Source organism: Electrophorus electricus, unplaced genomic scaffold (assembly GCF_041902795.1).
Source record: "Electrophorus electricus isolate QZ-2024a unplaced genomic scaffold, ASM4190279v1 Scaffold130, whole genome shotgun sequence".
In the NCBI taxonomy this organism is placed as follows: Eukaryota; Metazoa; Chordata; class Actinopteri; order Gymnotiformes; family Gymnotidae; genus Electrophorus; species Electrophorus electricus.
In genome coordinates, this window is record NW_027658412.1 from 90,368 (window position 1) to 96,656 (window position 6,289).

The window sequence follows — 6,289 nt, forward strand, 5'->3', positions numbered from 1 at the left end:
ATGCATCGATTATGTGCAGGTGCACAGCAATGGCACTTGCAGTGACTCCAATAGCAGTTCCCTGTGGAATTGCTCCATGACAACCCTGCAGGGGTATTGGAATGTAATGTGGGTCGGTGGTTCGGTGGCCTATGGTGAATTGCCACAGAACTGGACTGGTTGTTGTTATCCAGCTGTAGTGCGCCCAAGGACGCAGGTGTATACACTTCCCCATGCCAAGCAGCACAGGGTGAGGAGAGACATAACCAGCACAGACTATTGTGGTAGAATTCTGAGGGACCCATGGACCACTCCGGGTGAAACCATTGGTTGGTCCCTTTTCCTGGGCGGTGGCACAGTAGCAGCCCTGCAAAAGATCAATGGCTTAGCTTATCAGTTACTGCAAGTAGTTAATGACACCTTAGCAGCAATAGGTGCCTTAAAGATAGAACAACAAGTGATAAGGGCAGCAGTGCTTCAACATAGAATGGTATTAAATCTCCTAACCATGAAGGAAGGAGGAGTGTGCAAAATGATTAACACTTCCTGCTGTTTTTACATTCCAGATCTCAGCGCTAATATCACTGATTATATGAATCATATGTGATCTGCCTTCACTCCGCAGCCTACAGTTCCAGTAGCGGCTGTAGCGTTGCCCATTCTGCTACTCATTCTTCTTCTTTTTCTTCTTCTTCTGTGTTTACCTCCTTTTTTGTCATTGCGTGTCAGACGTCTTTCTAGTGTGTTCACCATGCCAGCGCTCAGCGGCCATGCCAATGACCAACCCCAGCTCAGTGAAGACATTCTGCTCCCCAAGATGGGCGGTGCTGGTGATCCACATGAAGACATCGTAGTGCTATTTGCTGAATAAATGTGTGATAATGTGTGATATAGAATAAAGGGGGGAAATGTTGTGGGAATTTACCTTACTTCATTTTGTGGAAATTTACTTTGCTTTATTTTACTTTGCTTTATGTTTCTATAGTCACAGCATAACAGTCTGCAGATAAGCATGTGAGTCAGGTACACCAGCTGCTCACATACCGTTCTAACCATAGACATAGAAGAAGCCTTCAGCGCTCAGGCTAACCAAAACATGAATTAGCCGATACTCTGTAGGAGTCGTTTTTCTTTTTTTTCTCTTTCTTCTGTTCTCTGTATAAGGGGAGGGGGACCGTACTGCGCGTCAATCCTTTTACTCTGTTATACAGGGGACAGAACTCAATAAAATTTTACTCTTTACTACTCAATGCATAAAGCTGTCTGTGTTTGATGTGCTCTCATTTTCCCACCACATCCATTTAGCAGTACTTCTGAATAACCGAAATGGCTTAAAACAGCTGAGGGGATATTTGAAACTGAGTGATAAGATGTTCAGCAATTTATATATCATAATACAAGGCAGGAAATTAAATTTGGCTGAACTGGACAATAGTAGCTGGCATGAAAAGTATGTCGTAGAGAGAGTAACAAAAAACTCAACCTCTCACCTCGCGCTCTGAAATGTCTCCGTCACTGTCTGTAGTGTCCTCTAGGATACTGCTGCCCTCACTAAAGTGTGTCACCCTGAGCGGGTCAAACATCTCTTGAACATAATGGAAAATCAGCTTCAAGTGCTGCACTGAGCAAGAGTGCACTGTAAATGGCCAGATATAAATGGCAATGTCAGTAGTAAATTTATATATGCAGTCATGGAACAGGTCCTATCTGTAGAGCACAGCTTTAAGGTGCATATTATGATGTGCTCTTACCAATCATCCTCCTGGCTGTGTCTTGCTCTTTTGGCCAAATGTTTCTCTTCCAAAGCAGACAGACCAGACTTGCTGCATATTACTCCGTGCACTATAAACAAACCACATGTATAATGCCTTGTAAACAATGGAACAAGGGAAATTTGAATTGTGACTACTCTGTTAAAGGGGCGGATAAGGCAACCCACCCAAACCCCCCCGAAAGCTGTTCTGTTATCTCTAATTGCTATGCAATAGTCCTGTGATTAACTCAAAGGCTGGAGAAGTTTCACCTTTCTCTACTTGAATCCTGAAGGCTGTTCGGTTCTGTCGCCCACAATCCATCCTGTGTAATTAAACATTCACATCATAACTCGACCCCGTGCAATAGGGCAAACTCACTCGGATGGGGGAAAGGATTACAGACTACCTGTACTGCTGCCGCAACTCTGCGGCCATTCCAACAACATCCACATACATTCCAGCAACATCCTATTATAGGACAAAGTGGGCTTAAGTACACCCATTTAATAGCATCTTGGACCTTCTTTGGCCTCCAGAACTGCAGCAATTCTTTCTGGCATAGTTTCCACTATGTGCTGAAAATACTCTGCAGGAATCTTGGTCCAATCTTCATAGGATATTTTCTCTCAAATTACATGGAGGGACTGACATGTTCTAAACTGCCTGTTATACTCTTACAGCCGCTTTGAAATACAAAAAAAAAACATATTTATCTTCCACTCCACTCAAGGATGGCCACACTTGGAATTTCCCTTGGCACATTTAAAACATTGTGTGAGCCAGATAGCTTCTGTTTTCAACCTTCCAATGCTCTGAGTATTAGTGTTCCATGCATATGAGATGCTTCAACACGTCCATGCGTGTTGTAAAGAAACACAGTGTAAGCAGTATTAATGAAAGTGCATCTCTACCTCAAACTCACCAGTGTAACAATTACAGTTTGTGAAATCTAATTTTAAATGGCGATCAGCCTTCTTAACAAATCTCCAATAACAAATAAGCAGAACTCACCTTGTTAAGTGTTTGTGTGTGTGTGTGTGTGTGTGTGTGTGTGTGTGTGTGTAGTTTTAAGCATAGCAAGGCCCTTCAGGGTTGCCAGGTGGAGCCTTCCTGAAGACCCTGATACTGACTGAAACAGCATTAAAAGCTGCAATGGCACTGTAGTTGTATTTATCTGCACTAATACAGCTTTGAACTATTGCACTCTTACATACAGTAAGTTTCTGTGTACCGGTGTACATTTCTGTGTACCTTTAGTAAATAAAGGGATTCTATTCTAATATTACAAGTGTTAGAAGTGCTGAAACTCCAAACAGTGAAGAAACCAGTGGAGCTTAATGACTGGTCAGATGAAGAGAGTGAAGTGAGGAGTTTCCTTCAGTGTCTGCCATGTCCCAGCTGAGGTGAGTGTGACGCTTTTATTAGTACTATAGGAGTTGTGTTTAACTTTGAAACTGATGGTGTCACAGCCATTTGTGGCCGAGAGTCTAGAAGAGCATAATTGGCTGTACTCTTAGGGAGAGAGGGAGTGGCATACGCTCTCTCCCCTGTCAATTACAGAGACACCGTGCAATCAAGGGCGTCTATAAGTTCACGCGTCAGAAGGGGGAGGAAAAGACTATTTTCTGAGTACTTAGAATAACATTCCGTATTTTTTGGAGAACATTTTCTAGAGTGTTTTCATGTAGAGAGAGAAATGAGTGGCTAAATTGTCAGAAACATTAAGGAGACAAATGGGGAATATATAACAGCTCTTTCCATGTGTTAGTGACACCAGCGTTCCCTCTTTTCCCAGATGGTAAAAAAGAGCCCTGACTCTTGCAAACTTCATTTTTTTGTAGAACAAAGAGAAAGATGAATAACTCGCTTTATGGCCTTTTTCCACTCATGCATACCAAGTCCAGTATGCATCCAAACATTGTCAGAATAGTAGGAGTGCAGACTTTGAAAAATGGTCTTCTCATGTAAACTCAGCAGCTTTGTCCCTGGTTGTCTAGTGGTTAGGATTCGGCGCTTTCACCCCCGCGGCCCGGGTTCGATTCCCGGTCAGGGAAAAACCTCTTTTTATGCTCATATAAAACGACAGATTCTGCATTAAAACATAAAGTTTGTGTGAGTTGGAGTTGAGCCGACAGCCAAAGGATGACAGTTTTAACTTCTACTCTACCAACTGAGTTATTGAAAGCGACATGCAAGTAATCCCACATGTCCAAACACCAGTATGTTGGCAAGAAACACAGCCAGTTTTGGATGTTTCAATTGTTAAGTTCATTTGACACAAAGAAGAAAGATCGCATTGTATAAGTTGTTCAGCTACAAACAGATATATCTTTTGATGACATTTGGAATCATACTGGACTTTGTGTACATGAATGGAGAAAGGCCATAAATGGTTAGAATAACATTCAGTGCTTTTGGAGAAAAGTTTCGAGAGTTTTGTCATGTAGTGAGAGAAATGAGTGGCTGAAATATCAGGCATTAAAAGTGCAATTTGCACTCAGGGAAAGAAAATTGCTTTCATGTGGACCGCATTGAGATATCGATCTGCCTGTGAAACAAAACACCTCTTAAGAGGCTAGATTTGTGCTCTCAAGCTGCGATGGTGGTTTTCTCATGGCTTCTAAAAGAAGAGGCTGTGGTCAGGGTGGAGTGAGTCTTTGATAACCAAGATTGTTGTTGTTTTGGCCTTCGAATAGACAATGGCATTACCCAGTGTCAGGTCTTTCTCAGTAAACTGCAGAGAATGATATAGAGGGCAAGAAATGGTCAAGCAAAGTTTTATTGGGTGTGTGTCTATAAAAAACACTACAGCTCTCTGATACATTTTTGGTTCAAGATTTAATCATCATGCAAATGATTGTGATTAATGCTTTGTCTGTTTAATTCAAATATTATACTATAAACCTAATATTTTAATAGGGTTGGCAACTTTCTAGATCCGATTACTACATGTGTGTGAAGTACAGGTGCTGTAGCTATACGGTATACAATTGTCCACAGTAGCCTAATTATAATATATACAACCAAAAATCCATCTAAAATAAACACCAGAAACCTGGACTAAGGGTAATGTACATAAGTACATTAAATCTAGGTAGGACTGCTAAATAGGTAGGATAACAGCAGAACAATTGTCCCACCGTATAAGCAAAATGAGAGCCTGCTAAGGCTGCCAAGAGGGTGCCAAAGACCATGTATTTATTTCTATTTGTTTTTTACCTATGTTATGTCAGTGGCAGCTCAGATTTCTGCATAGGGCCCCAAACAGGCTTGGGCCAGCCCTGGTGTCACAGTGTTGTGCACTGGAAAACCATCAAGCCTGTTGACTATGCTACCAGTGTTGTTCATGTAACTGTGCAAATAAACTGCAAACACAATTACTTTTAGAAGTATCATCCAGTTTCTTTTCACAATTGCCAAAATGTAATTTTGACTTTTTACTTTTTATTACTTAATTACTTTTTAAAATTGTATTTTATTTTATTTTATTTACAACAGGTGCTATTACAAAGCAGCTTTTCAAATGTCCAAGTCCAAGCCCCCAGTAAGCAAGCCAAGGGTGACAGTGGCAAGGAAAAGCTCCCTAGAGCATGAGGAAGAAACGTCGAGAGGAACCAAGACTCCAAGGGGGTCCCATCCTCCTCTGGCTGTTTAAAGAGAGACATACATAAAAAAATGAAATAAGAATTTAATGTTTAGTCCAACTTTCTGGAGGTTCTAGACTTGTGTGCATGTGTCCGAGACCCAAGTCGCAAGAGAATGTCCATTAAGGGCAACAGAGAGTAGCTGGTTGGGGTGGAGGTGGTGTGGGCTACAACAGGGGACATCAGGGGATGATGGGAGTAGCCAAGGCATCTGAGACAGGATGAGGCTCAATAACATCACAGCATCAGGGGTAGGTGTACCTCGGCAGAGTCCACTATCAGTCCAGTGTATTAGAGCAATGATGTTTGATTCCTACTCAAAGAACATGTGATATTTCCAACATTCACTTTAGGCATCAATGAAGTTGTGACATCAAGCAAAGGAGGACAGTGAGACATGAGTAGACAAGCACAAGTTGGACCTATTAGGGACAATGAAACAAAACCTGAAGACAAGAAAACAGAAATGAAAGCCTGAGTGAGCTGAATTGAACTGAATCAAACTCCTACCGCTATATGGACCTAGCTCTGTAATATAGTTGAAACTGTAAGTTGCTATAGATAAGCGTGTCTGCCAGGTGTAAACAGGAGATCACATTAAGCAGTGCAGTTGTGCAGTGTGAACATGACATCTGTCTTTTACAGCAAAATCAGATTATTTTATTATTCTTTAAATGTCTTCATGGTCTAGCAACTCATAATGGCATTAGCACTTGAAAGCAAAAAAACAAAACAAAACAACAGCAAAACAAAAACATCTCAAAACACACTTATTGCATTGAGTTCTGTTTAGATGACTTTTGATTTTATATTAACACATCTACTGTTATCTATTTACCTTTTCCTTTTATCATTATATATGTCATTTTATTTTTTATCCTTTGGGCAATTAGTCTCTTCTCAATGCGTTTT

General features: G+C 41.1%; 1 non-coding gene across 1 annotated transcript; it reads left to right on the forward strand.

Annotated features, from left to right (window-relative positions):
* The first annotated feature begins 3,715 nt into the window (after nt 1-3,715).
* On the forward strand, nt 3,716-3,787 carry trnae-uuc (transfer RNA glutamic acid (anticodon UUC)). Its single transcript has one exon. It is a non-coding gene; the product is annotated as a tRNA-Glu (tRNA).
* The last annotated feature ends 2,502 nt before the right edge of the window (nt 3,788-6,289 follow it).